This window comes from Cervus canadensis, chromosome X (genome assembly GCF_019320065.1).
Source record: "Cervus canadensis isolate Bull #8, Minnesota chromosome X, ASM1932006v1, whole genome shotgun sequence".
Taxonomy (NCBI): Eukaryota; Metazoa; Chordata; class Mammalia; order Artiodactyla; family Cervidae; genus Cervus; species Cervus canadensis.
Genome location: NC_057419.1, coordinates 52,844,711 through 52,868,664, shown reverse-complemented (window position 1 = coordinate 52,868,664; position 23,954 = coordinate 52,844,711). Strand labels below are relative to the sequence as shown.

Sequence of the window (23,954 nt, the reverse complement as noted above, 5' to 3'; positions counted from 1 at the left end):
TACTGGACAAGTCTTTAACCATCTTATAGTCTTGTATTTATGAATAATTCAGGGAAGTAATTCTTACCTGACAGGAATCCATAAGGATTGTTAAATAAGTACTTCATGACAATGTACTTACATTAGTACTTGATATTGGATACCTAGCTAGTGAATGTATACTGTTTTTAATATGACATTTGAAAGTGAAAAAGAAAGACATTTTCTAAACATTCATTCACCAAATATCTCTTTAATTACCAAGTTCTCATAATACAATTTCATTGATTTAATGTGTTTTTGAGTTTGTGTGCTTAGCATATACAGACAGCAAGGAGATCAAACCAGTCAATCCTAAAGGAAATCAACCCTGAATATTCATTGGAAAGACTGATGCTGAAGCTGAAGCTCCAGTACTTTGGCCTCCTGATATGAAGAGCTAACTCTTTGGAAAAGACCCTGATGCTGGGAAAGATTGAGGGCAGGAGGAGAAGGGGGAAGCAGAGGATGAGATGGTTGCATGGCATCATTGACTCCATGGATATGAGTTTGAGCAAACTCTGGGTGTTAGTGATTGACAGGGAGGCCTGGCGTGCTGCAGTCCATGGGGTTGCAAAGAGTTAGACACAGCCTAGCGACTGAACAGCAATAAGCAATATGTTAAATAGTTTAGTGGGGCTCACAGCAGGATTGTGTTCTAGCCATGAACTCTAGTGGAGGGAAAAACACATACAGGTAAAATGGTTGAGAAAGGAAGTAGGTGATTGTCAAAATGAGTGATACCAGCAGCAAGTGGTTGTAAAAATTGGAAGAAGAACATCACAAGGAACTTGAACAAAAGAAGGGGAGGTTGGCTCAATTCCTAAACAGTATGTGGTAAGGCATAAAGAGAGGATGGAGAGAAATGTGTATGTAGGTTTGAGAAATATTAAGTGAGCCCACCGAGATTAAGACTTATAAAGGGGATCAGTGAGAGGTGAATTTGAACCATCTAATAGAAGGCCCAGAAAAGCAAAGTTTATCTAGTAGGCCATGAGGAGTCATTGCAGGATTGTGAATAGGTGAATAAGAATTAGTATCTGTGGGAAACTGGTATAGCTTGGACTGCATGTAGGGAGGCTATGTGACATGATTGCTTATATAAAGTAGTGACAGTAGGAATGGACAGGATGAATTAATAGGGGATATATTTCAAAGCTAGGATGTGGAGACTAATTCAATATAAAAGCCAAAGAAGAGAAGTAAACAATGGTTACATGGTTTGAGTTAGTCAGATCTTTAGGGATTTAAGACACAACAAAAAGATAAATTAGAAAGATCTAGGCTTGATGTAGAGGGGACGACAGAGGATGAGATGGCTGGATGGCATCACCGACTCGATGGGCATGGGTTTGGGTAGACTCTGGGAGTTGGTGATGGACAGGGAGGCCTGGCGTGCTGCGATTCATGGGGTCACAAAGAGTCGGACATGACTGAGTGACTGAACTGAACTGAACTGAGGCTTGATGTCAGTGTTTGTTTGTTTTTGTTTTGTCTTTAATTTGAGGAGATTGATGGGAGATGTAAACATTCAATTGGCAATTGTAGAGTATAGGTAGAACTACTGTGGTTTTGGGGTCCAGATAAAGATCAGTGATTGTTCTAGACCCATGGAATGTTACTCGTAATCTAAACTAATCTCAGTTACACAAATATCTTCTGATAGTCACTTCCTCTTAAAAAACATCAGCTCTCCTTAATTTTCATCCTCTTCCAATTACCAGTCTCTTTTCCTTCACAGCCAAGCTTCTTAGGCAGTTGAAAAGTATCATTACACTCATTGCCTCCATTTTCTTTTTCCCGTTTTCTCACTGAAGTCTGGCTTCTTCCACTACATGACAGTCTTCTCTGTAGGACCAAGATGAATTAGTATCCTCCAGATTGAATAAAAAACTCAAGGAGCATCTTTTCTTCTTTTTCAGTCAGCAATTTTTCAGTAGCAGAAGGAGTACAATGAAAGGCACATAGCCATTGGTATTTAATAGCACTGGTGTCAAATCACATATCAACTGGCTGACCTTTTGTAAGTTAGTTAACCAAAATTTTCTCATTTGTAAGATGAGAATAATGATATTTATCTTAATCCCTTTAAAAAGAGTTGCTTAATAAATAATGGACCTATTTAACTTTTTTCTGAAATTTCTTCTCTTTGATTGTGAAATATATCTTTCTCCTGGTTTTCTTCCTACTACTGATTTTCAGCTCTCTTTCCTTAATTTGTGACTTGACTATAGGTATACCCTAGAAGAGATGTCTTCAAACTTGAGTGTGTGTTAGAATTCTCTGGAAGGTTTGTTAAGGAACATATTGTTCCCCTCTTCCACCCAAGTTTCTGATCCAGTCAGGGTCTAAGAAATTCTCAGGTAGTGCTGGTCTGAGGACTGAACTTTGAGAACCACTAACCTAGAGTTCTGCCTCAGACCCTCTTTCTCATTCTATGAACCTTTTTTGAGAGGCTTCAGATATCACTGATGACTCTCAGGTTTCTGTATCCAGAGAAGATCATACTCCTAGACACCGGATTATCATTTTCAACAGCATGTGACACTTTGCCACCAAGATGTCTCCCAAACACATGATAATCCAACATAGCCAGGCTTATTCTAAAGTATATGTGCTAAGTCGCTTCAGTCATGTCCAACTCTTTTGCTACCCTATGGACCACAGCCTGCCAGGCTCCTTTGTCCATGAGAGTCTCCCAGCAGCAGTACTGGAGTGGGTTGTCATGCCCTCCTCCAGTGAATCTTCCCAACCCAGGGATTGAATCTGCATCTCTTACGTCTCTTGCATTGGCAGGTGGGTTCTTTACCAATAGTGCCACCTGGGAAGCCCATCTAAAGTACATATGGAAAAGTAAATATTATTTATATATATATATATATATATATATATATATATAATCTATAAGAGTAGTCAGGAAAAGTCTGAAAAGGAGGAGTAATAAGGAGAAAGGGACCAGTCCTGTTGAAACATATTATAAAACTACAGTAATTAAAACAGTTTGGTACTAGCACATGAATAGACATATCAATGGACCATAATTGAACCTAGTAATTAATCCAAAAGCATAGTTTAGTGTATGGTTTTTAATGTATGATTTTATTAGTAAATACTGAAGGTCTTTCTAAGCAAGACACAAAGGAAGCCATAAAGGAGAAAATTGTTAAATTTGACTACATGAAAGTTAAAATTTACAGTACCACAAAAATACATAAACAGAATCCAAAGACAAAAATCTGAGAAGGATTTGTATCTGATATGAGAAATGGCTGGTTCCCTATATATATAAAGAGCTCTTGAGACTGAGAATCACTAAGAAAAATATCAACAGGCCATTATTTTAAGAATAGGAAATAAAGAACCTAAACAACCAGTCTAGGGAAGAAGAAAATTGGCTTATAAAAATAAATACTCAACAACACTCATAATTAAAGAAATATAGGTTAATTTAATCAATAATTCTCACTGTAACACCAATACAACTTTCACTAATCAGAATGGCAAAAATCAGAGCATGTAATACATATTTTTTGACAAGCATGTAGAGAAATGTGTACTCTTACACCTTAATACATACCTTGCTACTCGAAGTGTGATTCTTGGACCAGCAGTATTTGCATAAACTGAGAGCTTGTTACAAATTCAGCCCTATCCCAGACCTACTAAATCAGAATCTGCATTTTAATGAGATCCCTAAGTGATTTGTTTGCACGTGAAAGTTTGAAAAACACTGCTTTAAAACATTGTTGGTGGAAAAGCAAATTAGCATAACTTCTTTGGATTTTAGGCAACTTTATCACAATTAAACATTCATATGCTCTGAACCAGAGCTCCACTTACAGGAATTTATCTAACAGATATAATCATATATGTGTGTGTGAAGAGTTGTTCAAAAATATTCATTGCAACATTAAAAAATTTAGAAACAAACTTAATATTCATTAATTGAGTAAAGGTTAAATAAAGTATGAAAATTCACACAAGTACAATAGTAAGTGGTTATTAAAAATTTGTGAAAAACTACATGCAGATACAAAATTATCTCCAACATATATTGTTAAACACAAACAGCAAGATCTTGAACAGTACTCTAGTATGCTTTTTTGTATGTCCTGTTATTATAATAGCTATTTTACAGATAATGTAAGTGAGGCAGAGATGTTGAATAGCTAGTCCAAGGGCACACAGAAGCAGTGGCAGATTCAAATCTAGGCAGTCTCATTCCAAGGCTTATGTTCTTAAAACTATGTCATACTACTGCCTAGGGATAAACAAGAAAATGTTAATGATGGTTTCCCCCAGAGTATGGGGAACTCATTTTTCATCGTATATGCCTTTGTACCGTTTGAATGGTTTACCTTTCACAAATACTGCTTTTAGTTCAGTTCAGTCGCTCAGTTGTGTCCGACTCTTTGCGACCCCATGGACTGCAGCATGCAAGGCTTCCCTGTCCATCACCAGTTCCCGGAGCTTGCTCAAACTCAAGTCTATAGAGTCAGTGGTGCATTCCAACCATCTCATCCTCTATCATCCCCTTCTCCTCCTAACTTCAATCTTTCCCAGCATCAGGGTCTATTCCAATGAGTCAGTTCTTTGCACCATGTGGCCGAAGTACTGGAGCTTCAGCTTCAGCATCAGTGCTTCCAATGAATATTCAGGACTGATTTCCTTTAGGATTGACTGGTTTGATCTCCTTGCTGTCCAAGGGATTCTGAAGAGTCTTCTCCAACACCACAGTTCAAAAGCATCTGTTCTTCAGCACTCAGCTTTCTTTATGGTTCCACTCTCACATCCATACATGACTACTGAAAAACCATAGTTTTGACTAGGTGGACTTTTGTCGGCAAAGTAATGTCTCTGCTTTTTAATATGCTGTCTAGGTTTGTCAGAACTCTTCTTCCAAGGAGCAAGCATCTTTTAATTTCATGGCTGCAGTCACAATCTGCAGTGCTTTTGGAGCCCAAGAAAATAAAGTCTGTCACTGTTTCCATTGTTTCCCCATCTATTTGCCATGAACTGAAGGGACCAGATGCCATGATCTTGGTTTTTTGAATGTTGAGCTTTAAGCTAGCTTTTTCACTCTCCTCTTTCACTTTCTTCAAGAGACTTTTTAGTTCCTCTTCACTGTCTTCCATAAAGGTGGTGTCATCTGCATATATGAGGTTATTGATATTTCTCCCAGTAATCTTGATTCCAGCTTGTGCTTCATCCAATCCAGCATTTCTCATGATGTACTCTGCATAAAAGTTAAATAAACAAGGTGACAATATACAGCCTTGACATACTCCTTTCCCAGTTTGGAACCAGTCTGTTGTTTCATGTCCAGTTCTAACTGTTGCTTCTTGACCTGCTATAGATTTCTCAGGAGGCATATAAGGTGGTCTGGTATTCCCATCTCTTGAAGAATTTTCTGCAGTTTGTTGTGATCTACACAGTCAAAGGCTTTAGCGTACTCAATGAAGCAGAAGTAGATGTTTTTCTGGAACTCTCTTGCTTTTTCTCTGATCCAGCAGATGTTGGCAATTTGATCTCTGGTTCCTCTGCCTTTTCTAAATCGAGCGTGAACATCTGGAAGTCCTCAGTTCATGTACTGTTGAACCCTAGCTTGGAGAATTTTCAGCATTACTTTGCTAACATGTGAGATGAGCGCAATTGTGTGGTAGTTTAAACATTCTTTGGCATTGCCTTTCTTTGGGATTGGAATGAAAACTGACATTTTCCAGTCCTGTGGCCACTGCTGAGTTTTTCAAATTTGCTGGTATGTTGAGTGCAGCGCTTTCACAGCATCATCTTTTAGGATTTGAAATAGCTCAGCTTGAATTCTATCACCTCCACTACCTTTGTTTGTGGTGATGCTTCCTGAGGCCCACTTGACTTCACACTCCAAGATGTCTGGCTCTAGGCGAGTGATCACACCATCCTGGTTATCTGTGTCATGAAGATCTTTTTTGTATAGTCCTTCTGTGTACTCTAGCCACCTCTTCTTAATACTTTCTGCTTCTGTTAGGTTCGTACCATTTCTGTCCTTTATTGTGCCCATCTTTGCATGAAATGTTCCCTTGGTATCTCTAATTTTCTTGAGGAGATGTATAGTCTTTCCCATTCTATTGTTCTCCTCTGTTTCTTTGCATTGATCACTTAGGAAGACATTCTTATCTCTCCTTGCTTTTCTTCAGAACTCTACATTCAGATGGATATATCTTTCCTTTTCTCCATTGGCTTTCATTTCTCTTCTTTTCTCAGCTATCTGTAAGGCCTCCCCAGGCAACCATTTTGGCCTTTTCCATTTCTTCTTCTTGGGGATGAATTTGATCACTGCCTCCTGTACAGTTATGAACCTCCGTCCATAGTTCCTCAGGTACTCTATCTTTAAAAATATAAAAACTTAAAACTCAACTTGTCCAAAACTGAACTAATTTCCCTCCCTACTCTTCTTGGTGACAGACTCAGTCATTTGCTGAAGTGAGATATCTGCACACACTCTGGACCCCTTCCTTTATCTCTCACATTTGTCCAACCAGGAACCAAGATTTATTGGTTCTACCTCCTAGATCATTCTCAGACAAGTCTTAAATCTGCATTACCACTCTATCCCTGAATCATGGATCATGTTGAACTATAACATTCATTTCCTAACTGGTTCACCTGCTTCTTTCTCCCTAAAAAAAATGCTAGCAGATGCATCTTTCCAAAATACAAATCCGACTCTGCCATTATCATGCTTACAGTTTTTCACTGGCTCCTCAGTGCCTGTGGGGAAAGTCCAAATTCATTAGCATGGCAACCTGGATCTTCTACGTTCTGTTCAGCCTGCCTCTCTAGATTTACCTCCTACCACCCCTCCTCATACACTCTACCTTCAGAACACTATGTTTTTCTCAAATTTCCTTGATTTTCACAAGCTACTCTTTTTTTTTTTTTTTGTCAGGTCTTGCCTGTCTTTCTTTTTTTTTTTTTTTTTAATTTTTTTATTAGTTGGAGGCTAATTACTTCACAACATTTCAGTGGGTTTTGTCATACATTGATATGAATCAGCCATAGAGAAGTACTTTTCATCTTGGTCAGTTCCTACCCTTCCTTCAGGACCATACCTCCTGCTTGACCTCCTTTATGTAGGTTTCTCTGGCTGCAGGCTCTTGTTGTTGTTATTTAATCACTAAGTCATGTTCAACTCTTTGCGATTCTATGGACTTTAGCCCACCAGGTTTCTCTGTCCATGGGATTTCCCAGGCAAGAATACTGGAGTAGGTTGGCATTTCCTTCTCCAAGGTATCTTCCCGACTCAGGGATCCAACCTGTGTCTCTTGCATTGGCAGGCGGATTCTTTACCATTGAGCCACCAGGAAGACCCTGCAGGCTATTAGACATTATGTATTCTGTGCTAGGCAGGTCAGGATACCCAAAAGTCCCATGACCTCTCAGTTTCCCATAGGAAAGAGCTGCTTCTCTAGCTCTTCCCCTCAACTAGTTCAGTCTTCTCCCTATGTTTCCCATAGGCCCCAGAACTCTTCTGGTTCACCTAGGACATCTGGGAGACTGTCCCTTTTATTCTCAATTTTAGATTCATCATGCCCCCCCTTTCCCATGTTTATATCTTTAGGCAAGGGAGATTAGAATAGTGGTTAAGAATATGGACTCTGGAGTCAGGCTGCCTGAGTTTGAATACCATCTCTGTGACTTTGCAGATCTGTGATCTTGGGCAAGTTACTCTATGTCTGATTTTCCTCTCTGAATAATGGAGGTGACAATAGTAATACCTGCTTTATAGGATAGTTATGAGTATTAAGTGTTTTAATATTTGTAATACATAGTAAACACTGTAAGTGCTTTTGAGATAAAAAAGCGTAAAATATGAGGTGAAAGAATCTTCTCAAAATGGCATGGAAGGCAAGCTTTTTCTCTTTTGGAGCTGTTTTCTACTAAAAATAGCTTGTTAGTATTAGGAACAAGTATATATGAGTCAGCAAGAACCCCCATCCCTTTTCAAGTCTCCTGTACTTCTGGCTTGTTTCCCCAAATGGATGACAGATTGAGAGCTTCTTGAGGGCAAGGATCATAGTGCAGACTTTTTAAATTCCTTGTCTGTGTATGCGCTAAATTGCTTCAGTCATGTCTGATTTTTTGTGACATGTCTGACTTTTTGTATCCTGCCAGGCTTCTCTGTCCATGGGAGTCTCCAGGCAAGAATACTGGAGTGGGTTGCCATGCCCTCCTTCAGGGGATCTTCCCAACCCGGGGATCGAACCCACATCTCTTACGTCTCCTGCATTGGCATTGGTACTAGTTCTTTACCACTAGTACCACCTGTGAAGCCCTTTTAGACTCCTGAAGATCTGCTCTGGCTGATGCCTCTGCCTGGAACATTTTCCCTCAGTGTTTGCTTGGCTCCTTCCGTGACTTTGTTTATTAATACTTCTTTTGTTCAAGTATCACCTCCTAACAGAAGCCTTCCCTGACCACACACTCTGAAATAGAATTGGCCTTCACATAGATAGACCTGCCAGTTTATCCCTTACCCTGCTCTATCTTCATAGCACTTACCACTACCTGTCATATTCTATATTTATAGAGTTGAGTTCCATGAAGACTGTTTTGTGTGTTTTATTGATTGGTTTGTCCCCAGCACCTTGAATGGTGCTCTCTCGGCTCTCAATAACTAATGAATGAATCAATGAATAAATAAATGAATGAATTCAATTCAAGTGCCTTATAGAAGGGGAAATACAAGAAATTCTGTTCACTCCTAGCATCTTGAAAATTTTATAATTCTCAGTCCATGGTTTTGTCTTTCTGCTTCAGCATTTTCAAATTAAATCCATATCCATGTGTGGGTTTGGTTTCAATTTGATGAAAATCACCTTGACAAAAGTTAAAATCCAATATATGTCAAGTCCAGTTTTGCCAAAAGTAACTGATTTGTTTGTTCTCCATCTCATGGGGGAGGAATATACATGACTGTGTGTGTATGTGAGAGAGAGAATGAACAGTTACCTGCAGTGAGGAAATTGGGTGTCCAGGTTCCCCAGAAGGAAAATAATTTCGTTTCAATTGCTGTATATTTTTTCTCAGTTGTTGCTTCCAAATCCATTTAAAAACCCAACCGAAATACAAAGAGATGAAAAGCCTGATGAGCTAGAGGTTTGTAAACATAAATACATCAGATCAGGGAATTTCCCAGGGGCTCATGCAGAGCATTATAAAACCATGTGAAAGCTTTATGAAGAGAAACTTCAGCAGAGGAGATAGATATATGGCAGCTGCTTGCCAGCTCATGTCTCCACTCAACAATGGAAGTTGCGATGTGGGAACTGTCCTTTTGGTTCTGGGATGTGCCTCACCATGAAGTAGAATGCTCCTGCCCCTGGAGCCCAAATTCTGTTCAAGCAGCTGCCCTCTATTGTGTACATAGCTGCTGGCTATGTGTACAACTGCTGCTGGCAGTTGAAGGGAGGTTCCCAGGCTGCCTTGGAAGACAAGACCCCACATAAGTAAAAGCAGTAGCAGCCAGTATTTTGAAGAAGCCATTTGAAAATTTGTTTCAAATGTATGGTAGCATTTTTTTAGAGTGATGGGTCTCAAACTTGAGCATGAATCAGAATCACTTGGAGGGCTTGTTAAAATTCAGATGGCTGGGCTCCACTCTCAGAGCTTTCTAATTCAAAAGATTTGGAGTGGGGCCCCAGAATTTCATTTCCTTCAGTTTCGCAGGTGATGCTGATGCTGTTCTATACAACAAACTTTGAGAACTATCATTTAGGAAAAAAACAGGAATTTGGAAGCAAATAAGTTAGATTCAAGTCTTATATGATTATACCTCTGAACCTGACATGGAGGTTCTTCTTTTCTAACATGGTTTATAAGGTTCTTGTAAGAATTAAATGGACTGGTGTCCATGAAAGTTCTTTGGGAACTATAAATATTAGCAGTTATGGCTTCACAAATAGTACTTGCTGCCACCCCCATCATCTTTTCCCGTGCTTTGTCACCTCTCTACCCAACTTTGTCCTATCAAGTTCATCAGGCACCTAGAAAGAAACCAAAGTCAAGAAGGCCCTGAGTAGTAAAATGTTTTTAACCCAATGAGTGTGGCCTTAATGCTGACTTTGACTTGATCTCCTTTTCCTTCTGACTGGCCTCTTCTCAGTTTGCTCCTGTTCTTCCAGCTCTGGCCACATCTCACAGCAGAGAACAGCAACTAGTGCTGATATTGGGGTAAAAAAAATGTCAGGTAGAATTTTTTTTAATTAGTAGAATAAGCAGAGGAATCTACTTCCAAACAGGAAAGCATTTGTTAGGGAAACCATCTTGCTAGGTTGGTGGGTTCTGAGCTGATTTCCCTAAGGGCAAAATCCAGATGTTTGAAAGAGTTAAGTGGGATCATAAGTATAATTGCAGATTCCTAACTTAAGAATGTGTCAGACAGCTGTATTAGACAGTTACCAGGGTAAATGATATGTCTGTGTATGAGGGAGTCCTTTTTCTTTGGAAACCTTTTCTCATTTAAAAGTAATACACAGGTTATGTACACAATTTTGAAATTTTCTTAAACTATAAAGAATGAAAATATCCTTTAATTCTGACACACAGAGATACTTTATGGTAAGATATTAATACATTTTCATCTAGCCTTTAAAATTTTATTTATTTATTTATTTATTTGGCTGCAACGGATCTTAGCTGTAGCATGTGAACTCCTGATTGTGGCATGAGGGATCTAGTTCCCGTACCAGGGATCACCCCCAGGCCCTGTGCATTGGGAGCTCGGAATCTTAGCACTGGACCACCAGGAACATGCCCATACAGCCTTTTAATATGTGTATGCTTGCACATGAATATATGCATATGGATATTTTTTTTTTTGAGTTGGGCTGAACAACATACAAGTTGTATACTGTTTTTTCTCTTTTGTAATAGTAGACTATGGGCTTCGTTGGTGGCTCAGCAGTACAGAATCTGCCTGCCTTAATTTCTGTTTCTGTTTTTCCATTGTTAGTGTATAGGAATGCAAGGGATATCTGTGTACTAATTTTATATCCTACAACATTACTATATTCATTAAATCAGTTCAGTTGCTCAGTTGTGTCTGACTCTTTGTGACCCCACGGACTGCAGCACACCAGGCCTAACTGTCCATCACCAACTCCCTGAACTTGCTCAAACTCATGTCCATTGAGTCGGTGATGCCATCCAACCATCTCATCCTCTGTTGTCCCCTTCTCTTTCTGCCTTCAGTCTTTCCCAGCATCAGGGTCTTTTCCAGTCAGTCAGTTCTTCACATTAGGTGGCCAAAGTAATGGAACTTCAGCTTCAACATCAGTCCTTCCAATGAATATTCAGGACTGATTTCCTTTAGGATTGACTGCAGTCCAAGGGACTCTCAAGAGTCTTCTCCAACACCACAGTTCAAAAGCATCAATTCTTTGGTGCTCAGCTTTCTTTATGGTCCAACTCTCACATCCATACATGACTACTGGAAAAACCATAGCTTTGACTAGACAGACCTTTGTCAGCAAAGTAATTTGTCTGCTTTTTAATATGCTGTCTAGGTTTATCAGGGCTTTTCCTCCAAGGAGCAAGCATCTTTTAATTTCAAGGTTGCAGTCACCATCTGCAGTGCTTATGGAGCTCAAGAAAATAAAGTCTGTCACTGTTTCCATTGTTTCCCCATCTATTTGCCATGAACTGAAGGGACCAGATGCCATGATCTTGGTTTTTTGAATGTTGAGTTTTAAGCTAGCTTTTTCACTCTCCTCTTTCACTTTCATCAAGAGGTTCTTCAGTTCCTCTTCACTTTCTTCCATAAGGGTGGTATCATCTGCATATCTAAGGTTATTTATATTTCTCCCAGTAATCTTGATTATAGCTTGTGCTTCATCCAATACAGCATTTGGCATGACGTACTCTACATATAAGTTAAATAAGCAAGGTGACAATATACAGCCTTGACATACTCCTTTCCCAGTTTGGAACCAGTCTGTTGTTTCATGTCCAGTTCTAACTGTTGCTTCTTGACCTGCTACAGATTTCTCAGGAGGCATATAAGGTGGTCTGGTATTCCCATCTCTTGAAGAATTTTCTGCAGTTTGTTGTGATCTACACAGTCAAAGGCTTTAGCGTACTCAATGAAGCAGAAGTAGATGTTTTTCTGGAACTCTCTTGCTTTTTCTCTGATCCAACAGATGTTGGCAATTTGATTTCTGGTTCCTCTGCATTTTCTAAATCCAGCCTGAACATCTGGAAGTTCTTTATTCACATAGTGTTGAAGCCTGGTTTGGAGAATTGTCAGCATTACTTTGCTAGCGTGTGAGATGAGTGCGATTGTGCAGTAGTTTGAACATTCTTTGGCATTGCCTTTCTTTGGGATTGGAATGAAAACTGACATTTTCCAGTCCTGTGGCCCCTGCTGAGTTTTCCAAATTTGCTGGCATATTGAGTGCAGCACTTTCACAGCATCATCTTTCAGGATTTGAAATAGCTCAGTTTGAATTCTATCACCCCCACTAGATTTGTTTGTAGTAATGCTTCCTAAGGCCCACTTGACTTCACACTCCAGGATATCTGGCTCCAGGTGAGTGATCACATCATCGTGGTTATCTAGGTCATTAAGATCTTCTTTGTATAGTTCTTCTGTGTATTCTAGCCACGTTTTCTTAATTTCTTCTGCTTCTGTTAGGTTCATACCATTTCTGTCCTTTATTGTGCCCATCTTTGCATGAAATGTTCCCTTGGTATCTCTAATTTTCTTGAAGAGATCTCTAGTCTTTCCCATTCTGTTGTTTTCCTCTATTTCTTTGCATTGATCACTGAGGAAGGGTTTCTCATCCCTTTTTGCTATTCTTTGGAACTCTACATTCATTGATTAGCTCTAATAATTTTCTGGTGTTATCTTTAGGGTTTCCTATGTAGAGGATCATATCATCTGCAAACCATGAGAGTTTTACTTCTTTTCCAATCTGGATTCCTTTTATTTCTTTTTCTTCTCTGATTCCTGTGGCTAGGACTTCCAAAACTATGTTAAATAGTAGTGGTGAGAGTGGGCACACTTGTCTTGTTCCTGATTTTATAGGAAATGCTTTCAATTTTTCACCATTGCGGATAATGTTTGCTGTGGGTTTGTCATTTATAGCTTTTATTATGTTGAAGTATATTCCTTTTGTGTGTGCTTCCTGGAGAGTTTTTATCATAAATGGGTGTTGAATTTTGTCAAAGGCTTTGTCTGCATCTATTGAGACAATCATATATTTTTAATCTTTCAGTTTATTAATATGGTGTATCACATTGATTGATTTGCAAATATTGAAGAATCCTTGCATCCCTGGAATAAAGCCCACTTGGTCATCATGTATGATCTTTTAAATATGTTGTTGGATTCTGTTTGCTAGAATTTTGTTGAGGATTTTTGCATCTGTGTTCATCAGTGATATTGGCCTGTAGTTTTCTTTTTTGTGGCATCTTTGGTTTTGGTATGAGGGTGATAGTGGCCTCATAGAATGAGTTTGGGAGTTTGCCTTCCTCTGCACTTTTCTGGAAGAGTTTGAGTAGGATAGGTGTGACTCTTCTCTAAGTTTTTGGTAGAATTCACCTCTGAAGCCATCTTGTCCTGGGGATACAATCCCATTCACCATTGCAATGAAAAGAATAAAATACTTAGGAATAAATTTACCTAAAGAAACAAAGGAACTATAGATAGAAAACTATAAAACACTGATGAAAGAATTCAAAGATGACACAAATAGATGGAGAAATATACCATGTTCATGGATTGGAAAAATCAATATAGTGAAAATGAGTATACTACACAAAAATAAACTCAAAATGGATTAAAGATCTAAATGTAAGGCCAGAAACTATAAAACTCTTAGAGGAAAACATAGGCAGAACACTCTCTGACATAAATCACAGCAAGATCCTCTATGACCCACTTCCCAGAGTAACAGAAATAAAAGTAAACAAATGGGACCTAATTAAACTTAAAAACTTTTGCACAATGAAGGAAGCTATAAGCAAGGTGAAAAGGCAGCCTTCAGAATGGGAGAAAACAATAGCAAACAAAATAACTGACAAAGAATTAATCTCCAAAATATACAAGCAACTCATGCAGCTCAATACCAGGAAAACAAACAACCCAATCAAAAAGTGGGCAAAAAAACTAAACAGAAGCCAGAAAGATAAAGAACATTACAGCATACTAACACATATATATGGAATTTAGAAAGATGGTAACGACAACCCTATATGCAAAACAGAAAAAGAGACACAGAAGTACAGAACAGACTTTTGAACTCTGTGGGAGAAGGTGAGGGTGGGATGTTTCGAAAGAACAGCATGTGTATTATCTATGGTGAAACAGATCACCAGCCCAGGTGGGATGCATGAGACAAGTGCTCGGGCCTGGTGCACTGGGAAGACCCAGAGGAATCGGGTGGAGAGGGAGGTGGGAGGGGGGATCGGGATGGGGAATACGTGTAAATCTATGGCTGATTCATATCAATGTATGACAAAACCCACTGAAAAAAAGAAAGATAAAGGAAAAAAAAAAACTAAACAGACATTTCTCCTAAGAAGACATACAGATGGCTAATAAACACATGAAAAGATGCTCAACATCACTCGTTATTAGAGAAATGCAAATCAAAACCACAATGAGGTATCATTTCATGCAGGTCAGAATGGCCACCATCAAAAAGTCTACGAACAGTAAGTGCTGGAGAGGGTGTGGAGAAAAGGAAACCCTCTTACACTGTTGGTGGGAATGCATACTGGTGCAGCCACTATGGAGAATCATGTGGAGATTCCTTTAAAAAACTGGAAATAGAACTGTCATATGACCCAGCAATCCCACTGCTGGGCATACACACCAAGGAAACCAGAATTGAAAGAGATACATGTACCCCAATGTTCACTGAAGCACTGCTTACAATAGCTAGGACATGAAAGCAACCTCAGTGTCCATCAGCAGATGAATGGATAAGGAAGTTGTGGTACATATACACAATGGAATGTTACTCAGCTATGAAAAGGAACACATTTGAGTCAGTTCTAATGATTTGGATGAAACTGAAGCCTATTATACAGAGTGAAGTAAGTCAGAAAGAGAAACACCAATACTGCATATTATCACATATATGTAGAATTTAGAAAAATGGTAATAACAACCCTATATGCAAGGTAGCAAAAGAGACACAGATGTAAAGAACAGGCTTTTGGATTATGTGGGAGAAGGTGAAGGTGTGATGATTTGAGAGAATAGCATTTAAAAATTTATATTACCATATGTAAAATAGATGACCAGTGCAAGTTCAATGCATGAAGCAGGGCACTCAGGGCTGGTGCTCTGGGACAACCCAGAGGGATGGAGTGGGGAGGGAGGTGGCGGGGGGGCAGTGTTTCAGGATGGAGGGAGACATGTGCACCTGTGGCTGATTCATGATGATATATGGCAAAAACCATCCCAATATTGCAATTATCCTCCAATTAAAATAAATTAACTTAAAAAAATATATGCACCGATAGGAACAGACATGGAGACAGAGATAGAGATGGAGTTCAGTTCAGTTCAGTTCAGTCTCTCAGTCGTGTCCGACTCTGCGACCCCATGAATCACAGCACACCAGGCCTCCCTGTCCATCACAAACTCCTGGAGTTTACTCAAACTCATATCCATCAAGTCAGTGATGCCATCCAGCCATCTCATCCTCTGTCGTCCCCTTCTCCTCCTGCCACCAATCCCTCCTAGCATCAGGGTCTTTTCCAGTGAGTCAACTCTTTGCATGAGGTGGCCAAAGTATTGGAGCTTCAGCTGCAGCATCAGTCCTTCCAATGAACACCCAGGACTGATTTCCTTTAGGATGGACTGGTTGGATCTCCTTGCAGTCCAAGGGGCTCTCAAGAGCCTTCTCCAACACCACAGATCAAAAGCATCAATTTTTCGGTGCTCAGATTTCTTCACAGTCCAACTCTCACATCCAGACATGACCACTGGAAAAACCATAGCCTTGACCAATGGACCTTTGTTGGCAAAGTAATGTCTCTGCTTTTTAATATGCTATCTAGGTTGGTCATAACTTTCCTTCCAAGGAGTAAGTATCTTAATTTCATGGCTGCAATCACCATCTGCAGTGATTTTGGAGCCCCAAAAAAAAATAAAGTCTGACACTGTTTCCACTGTTTCCCCATCTATTTGCCATGAAGTGATGGGACCAGATGCCATGACCTTAGTTTTCTGAATGTTAGAGGCACTGATATAGAGAGAGAAATAGAAACAGAAATATGCAATATACAAAAGTCCTCAAAACAACTTTTGTTTTGTACATGAACAAAGACATTCTAAAAAATGGTTGGAATGTGGTCGCCAGCTTATAAATATTTATTGAATGAATAATAATGTATTATTTAAGTAAAAAAATAAACAGAAGTGCATTTAAATATTTCACTTTATATAGTTCCATACAGGATAAGTGTTTAAAATAAAAAGTTTAATCATGTACTCAAAGGGCTATAAAAATGTTTCTCAAATTAACAAAGGAAAAAAGAATCTGGCTGCAATGCAGGAGATGCGGATTCTCTCCCTGGTTTGGGAAGATCCCCTGGAGAAGGAAATGGCAACCCACTCCAGTATTCTTGCCTGGAGAATCCCACGGACAGAGGAGCCTGGTGGGCTACAGTTGATGGGGTCACAAAGAGTCAGACACGACTAAGCAACTAAACAGCAACACAACTATGGTAGACTATTATTTCTTCATGTAGATACACAGTACTTCACCTAACTTCCAAATTTTTGAACAGTTAGGATATTGCTAATTTTACATTATAATTAACCCTGCAGTCGTTGACACTTCTCATAAATCAATATGTTCATTTCTAATTGCTCTCTTAGGATAGAATCCTTGGAATGGAAATATTAGATTAAAGGGTAGGAACATTTTTTAAAATTTATTTATTTTAATTGAAGGATAATTATTTTGCAGCATTGTGATGGTTTTTGCCATACATCAGTATGACTCAGCCATAGGCACACACATGTCCCCTCACTCTTGAACCTCCTCACACCTCCCTTCCCACTCCATCCCTCTAGGTTGTCACAGAACCCCAGCTTTGGGTGCCCTGCTTCATACATCAAGCATTTTTAAAAACAAATATAATTCACCAACCATAAAATTAATTACTTTCAAGTGTGGAATTAAGTGGGTTTTAGTATATTTACAAGGTTGTATAGCCACCACCACTCTCTAATTCTAGAAAAAAATATGCAGTGCTTCACAAATTTGCATGTCATCCTTGTGGGACAGCCATGCTGATCTTCTCTATATTGTTCTGATTTTAGTATATGTCAGCTAAAGCAAGCACAGTAGGAACATTTTTATGTCTCTTGATGACATATGGCAAGTTTCCTTAAGGCAAACACCCAATCCATTCCCATCCAGCAGTTTATAAGAATGCTTCTTTCCCTGCAACTTTGCTGACAGTTTAAAAAAATATATTGCCAATATCATTGAAAATTGCATTTTATTGTTTTGTCTTTTTGATTAGCTCTTCTTCCTCTTTAGCTGTTCTGTAGAGATATGTCATCCACTCTGTTTCCTTTGCATGCATATACTGTGGGCAGTCACATGCACTGCCACAGCCTCGGCTGCCCCCTCTCTGTGGATAATGATCACGTGTCCATACCCTACCCTAACCTCTTTCTAGCACTGCAGCCCAGATATCAGGCTGCTTGTGGGGCATGACTATCTACATTAGACAGCATATCAAACATGCTCATGTCTGAAGTCAAACTCGTGTCTCCTGAAGCTAGCTCTGGTTCTCAACTTCCCAATCTAGTTAGTGATACCACTAGCTGTTTTATGGTCATCTTAACTTCTCTTTCCTCCATATTTAATTAGTAGTCCAAGTTTCTTGATTCTGTCTCTTATATCCTTTCTCACATCCTTTCATTCTACTCCACCCTCACTGTCACCTCTCTAGTTATACCTTTTATTAAGTCTATTGCACTAACCTACTCACTTCACTATGCTTTCAGTATTTATCCACATAATTCAACTTACATATGGCTATGAGAATAACCTTCCTAACATAGTGCTTAATTTACCATATCTTTCCTCCTATCCTGGAACCTCCAAAGCCTCTGTCTTGCCTGTTGGTAAAGTAAATGTTATGATAAACACTTAAGGCTCACCATGTTGTTGCATCATTCTAATTTTATTTCCTGTATGCCTTAGAGAAACTCTATGTTCTTCCTTCAGTATATTCCTGCTCTTCCCACTCTTGTTTTTACAAACACCTCACACGACCTCTTCCCCAGTCTCCTCCTGTTGAAATTATCCTGAGTTTTCAAAATTAGAGGCTCTGCAAAGTCTTCCTTGATTCAACTAGCTGTGCTTTCTTCTTTGTTTCCTCCTTGACTGTCTGGTTTTAGACACCACTGATTTTATAGCATTTTTAACAACAACAACAAAAAAGAAAACTTGCTTAATAATGTTTTTATTACATGAATGGTTTTAAATTTTTATTGAAGTATAGTTGATTTACAATATATCATGTTAATTTCAGGTGTACAGCAAAGTGATTTGGAGATACATAAAGATATATAATATTCTTTCTAAAAATTATTTTCCATTATAGGTTTTATAACATATTGAATATAGTCCTCAGTACAGTAAAACCCTTGTTCTTTTTTTAAACTCTCATTTTGTTAGCATTTCCTTTATGACATGATATTCTACTCCGTTTAGTTACATAGATTTTTTAAATTAATTTATTTTTTATTGAAGGATAATTGCTTTACAGATTTTTGCTGTTTTCTGTCAAACCTCAACATGAATCAGTCATAGGTATACATATATCCCCTCCCTTTTGAAATTCCCTCCCATCTCCCTCTCCATCCCACCCCTCTAGGTTGATACAGAGCCCCTGTTTGAATTTTCTGAGCCATACAGCAAATTCCTGTTGGCTATCTATTTTACATATGGTAATGTAAGTTTCCATGTTATTCTTTCCATACATCTCACCCTCTCCTCCTCTCTCCCCATGTCCATAAGTCTATTCTCTATGTCTGTTTCTCCATTGTTGCCCTGTAAATAAATTCTTCAGTACCATTTTTCTAGATTCTCTATACTGTGTTAGAATACAGTATTTATCCTCCTCTTTCTGACTCACTTCACTCTGTATAATAGGTTCTGGTTCATCCACCTCATTAGAAATGACTCAAATGTGTTCCTTTTTATGGCTGAGTAATATTCCATTGTAAATAAGTACCACAACTTCTTTATCCATTCATCTGTGGATGGACATCTAGGTTGCTTCCATGTTCTATCTATTGTAAATAGTGCTGCAATGAACAATGGGATACATGTGTCTCTTTCAGTTTTGGTTTCCTCGGGGTATATGCCTATGAGTGGGATTGCTGGATCATATCGTGGTTTTATTCCTAGTTTTTTAAGGAATCTCCATACCTTTTTCCATAGTGGCTCTATCAATTTACATTCCCACCAACAGTGCAAGAGCATTCCCTTTTCTTCACACCCTCTCCAGCATTTATTGTTTGTAGATGTTTTGATGAGGGCCATTCTGACCAGTGTGAGGTGATATCTCATTGTAGTTTTGATTTGCATTTCTCTAATAATGAGTGATGTTGAATAGCTTTTCATGTGTTTGTCAGACATCTGTATGTCTTCATTGGAGAAATGTCTGTTTAGGTCTTTTTCCCACTTTTTGATTGGGTTGTTTGTTTTTCTGATATTGAGTTGTATGAGCTGCTTGTATATTTTGGAAATTAATCCTTTGTGGGTTGTTTCATTTGCTACTATTTTCTCCCATTCTGAGGGTTGTCTTTTCACCTTGCTTATAGTTTCCTTTGCTGTGCAAAAGCTTTTAAATTTAATCAGGTCCCACTTGTTTACTTTTATTTTTATTTCCATTACTCTAGGAGGTGGGTCATAGAGGATCTTGCTTTGATTTATGTCATTGAGTGTGTTCTGCCTGTGTTTTCCTCTAAGACTTTTATAGTTTCTGATCTTACATTTAGGTCTTTAATCCATTTTGAGTTTATCTTTGTGTATGATGTTAGGAGGAGTTCTAATTTCATTTTTTTTACATGTAGCTGTCCAGTTTTCTCAGCACCATTTATGGAAGAGGCTGTCTTTGCCCCATTGTATATTCTTGCCTCCATTGTCAAAAATAAGGTACCTATAGGTGCATGGGTTTATTTCCGGGCTTTCTATCTTGTTCCATTGGTCTATATTTCTGTTTTTGTGCCAGTACCATATTGTCTTGATGACTGTAGCTTTGTAGTATAATCTGAAGTCAGGCAGGTTGATTCCTCCAGCTCCATTCTTCTTTTTCAAGACTGCTTTGGCTTTTTGGGGTCTTTTCTGTTTCCATATGAATTGTGGAATTTTTTGATCTACTTCTGTGAAAAATGCCATTGGTAATTTGATAGGGATCACATTGAATCTGTGGATTGCATTTGGTAGTATAGTCATTTTCACAATATTGATTCTTCCTACCCAGGAACATGGAATATCTCTCCATCTGTTTTTGTAGTCTTTGATTTCATTCATTAATGTCTTATAATTTTCTGTGTGCAGTTTTTTTGTCTCCTTAGGTAAGTTTATTCCTAGATATTTAGTTCTTTTTATTGCAATGGTGAATGGGATTGATTCCTTAATTTCTCTTTCTGAGCGTTTTATTGTTAGTATATAGAATAGTTAGATAGGTATTTTTATTCATCCCCTTGTGATGATGGTTTAGTTGCTAAGTCATGTCCAACTGTTGCAACCCCATGGACTATAGCCCACCAGGCTCCTCCAACCATGGGATTCTCCAGGCAAGAAAACTGGAGTGGACTGGCATTTCCTTCTCCAAGGGATCTTCCAAACACAGGGATTGAACATATGTCTCCTCCATTACAGGTAGGTTCTTTACCATCTGAGCCACCAGGGAAGCCCCATATTGACCCCCTACCACACTATAAATTTCTTGAGCACAGGAATCATATCTTCTTCATTTTGGCATGTTTCATAGTACCTCTCAATGCTTGAATAAAAGAATGATAAAGACTGCTAACTTCTTTTTAATAACTACTGATTACTCAGTTTCAGGCATGAATTCTGTGCTAAGAAGGTACAGATGCCAGGCAACACTGATGGCATGACTTCTTCTTTATCCCTCACTTTCCACATCCAATCCATCAATGAATATTGTCAACTCTACCTCCAAGATATCTGTAATCAAACCTCTCTTCTCTACCCCTACAACTTCCTCCCCAGAACAAATCACCATTATCTCTTACCTATAAAAGCCTTTTTAAACTGGTTCCCTCGCTTCTACTCCTGCCCTGCCTAAATCTATCAGCCTAGTGAGATCTTTATAAAACTTAGATCATTGCCACCTACTTAACAATCTCCAGTAGCTTATTTCCCACTACACTGGAAATAAAACACAAACTTCCTACCTTGACCTTGAAAACTCTGTGATCTGGCCTTCGCACTTCCCCAGCCTCATGTCCCTGTACTATCTACCTTGCTTACCATGTTCCAGCTCTGCTGAACACTGATCCTCATTGTCATGTTTCCTCAAAGCAGAATGAGTAGGTTCTCTTGGTTCTATTGAGGTTCTCACTGTTACTGGACATTGTCTTTGGGCTTCATGCATTTAGTAGTGGAGATCATTTAGGGAGTGGCCAGAAGCAATTCTAAAGGTTTTGAGACTTGACTTTGGGCAAAATCTTTGTGGAGTTCATCATTTTCCTGAAAATTGATACTCCAATACTGAGTTTGAGCTGAAGGAGATATATGGCTTAAAAGGAAAAGAAAGGAAGTCTTGTATTATTCCTGCATTCATTCCCAAGGGACGCTGTGGTATTACTGATAGAAACTAAGGCTGGAGGACAAACATGCTCCACCTTCTTTATCACTCTGGGTGTTGGTTTAGGAAATTGGGCATCATAGCAGAAGCTGACTCAACAGATGGTATTCTGTGAACCTATTGTCATTTTCCCTGTGTGCTCATATGAAGTCACCCTCAGCCCTCTGGTGTTACACCCTTAGCTTTTATATATACAGGGAAGAGAGAAAAACTCTCTTTCATTATTCAGATTCTTGACTTGCTCCCCTTGCTCCTAGAAGCTGCGAAATATACACTATCCACCTCCTTGCCTTTGGGATTATTGACAAGAAACAGTCTATGATGGGTATGTTTTATCTGCCTCTACATAGATATGTAAACTAGAATATGCTTCACAGCCAAGTCTGAAAGAGAATTCTAAGTACTGTGTTTTTAAACTACTAAGCATTTTTCTAGCCCCTAATATTTGCAGAGCTCTCCCACTTCTTTCATATGGTTGCCTCCCTCCAACCTCCTTTAGAAAAATAGGTGTCCCCGTGTTTTAAAGATTCTAATGTGAAAAAATGGAGAAATGAAAGCAGAAAGTCAAGTGTAAAAGCCCTAACCAAATGAGGGTATTGCTCTTTACTTTCATACTTGGAAAGTCAAAAGACACCCCTTGACACACATCACAGCATTTGAGGGAGTCTTACTCCCAACCCAGCATTCCTTTCCTTTCTTATTCACTACTCTGGGTTTCTTTTTAGCCTTGAATGGATCCTTAGGTAGAGGGTGGAGAGGCAGGGGATTCAGCAGATCCTTATGAAAGAACTTGACCTGGCTATTCCAAGAGGGGAGGGGAGGTAGAAGAAGTGGGGAAGGTGGAACGGCAGAACTGGGTACCAAAAGTCCCCTCTACATAAAGTACCTATATCTCAGATGACCAAAATTATAGCTCCCCAACTGAAAAGAAAGGTCTTGTCTTAAAGTTCTCTTTAAAATCATACATATGTATATACACTCACATATACATAGATATACACATACTTACCCATACATGCACATGCATACTTACCCATACATACACTTTCACACATTTACATACATATACATGTTGCTCCTTGGTTGGATCTGTATAAGGAAGGTCTCCAGATCAACAGGGTCCTCCAGCTAACAGTGTGAGGGTGTGAGGAGGCCTTCAGAGGTCTGTATCCCTTCATGGTGATAAAGCGGCTTTTGCCTCCTTCTGTCAGATAAACAAGCCATGCATTGTTTTGTTCACTAGCTGTGGACAAAACAGGCTTCCCTTCCTGCTGAGCGGGCCAGATGAGTTTGAATTCCTTCATTTCCTTCATGTGGGGCAGGTAGAATGTGCTGGTAGGGGCGGAAGAGGCTGGAAGAGCCATAGAAAGTAAACAGAGCTAATCAAGGACACCATTTTGTGCTTCTCATCTAAACACTTTTAAAAGAGGAAAGAACCTGCAGTAGGTTACGACTCAGACCTTAGGCTATGCATAACCGCAAGCTGTAGGGGCCGTATTTTCCTTCTTGCCCTGGGTTGGATCAGAGCCAGGGTTCTCTTTTTGCTTACCCCCTGCCTTCCTCCCTCCAAGTAGTTCTTGAGGGGTCTGCTGAGAGCTAGGCTCAGAGACCAGTAGTTCTCTTGGAAGATATTGGGGTGACAGCCCTCTAGAGCAGCTAGAGAGTGACTCCTCCTAAAATTGGTCCACTTCCCTCCCCTCACCTCTCACAACAGCCTTTACAAGGGAGCCTTAATGACAGATCTGTCATTTCCACATGCATGTGCCCACCCTCCTTGCTCCAGAACAGGTTCTTATCCTCTGAGTGCTTAAAAAAGACCCAGTCACCTTTACTTTCCCCTGAACAGAGGAGGTGATGCTTGCTCATGTTGTCTGGAACTTAGCTCTGCTAAGTGAGAAGTTACCCACTTTATCCCAACCCCACCTCCCGGTCTCTCCTTTCTAAATCCCAAACTGGCCAAACTGCTCAAATTCCTCTCTTATCATCCTCTCCCCAAGGATTTCTTGATTATATACTGCCTGTGTCCATCTGTCCATCATATCACCTCTTCTGGTGACTCCCCAACTCTCATA

General features: G+C 39.2%; 1 protein-coding gene and 1 non-coding gene across 7 annotated transcripts in view; one reads left to right on the top strand and one right to left on the bottom strand.

Annotated features, from left to right (window-relative positions):
* SHROOM4 (shroom family member 4) overlaps nt 1-23,954 on the top strand; it is a 230,153-nt gene that overhangs the window by 149,260 nt on the left and 56,939 nt on the right. Inside the window, exons 1-3 of one of the 6 annotated variants that reach the window (XM_043457871.1) lie at nt 10,040-10,051; nt 17,711-17,717; nt 23,498-23,509. The exons of the other annotated variants lie outside the window; for them this stretch is intronic. The gene's annotated coding sequence lies outside the window, so the exon portion shown is untranslated. Of the gene's footprint in view, nt 1-10,039; nt 10,052-17,710; nt 17,718-23,497; nt 23,510-23,954 lie in introns of those variants that run through there. 6 annotated transcript variants of the gene reach the window in all.
* LOC122436139 lies at nt 17,259-17,362 on the bottom strand. Its single transcript, XR_006267907.1, has one exon. It is a non-coding gene; the product is annotated as a U6 spliceosomal RNA (small nuclear RNA).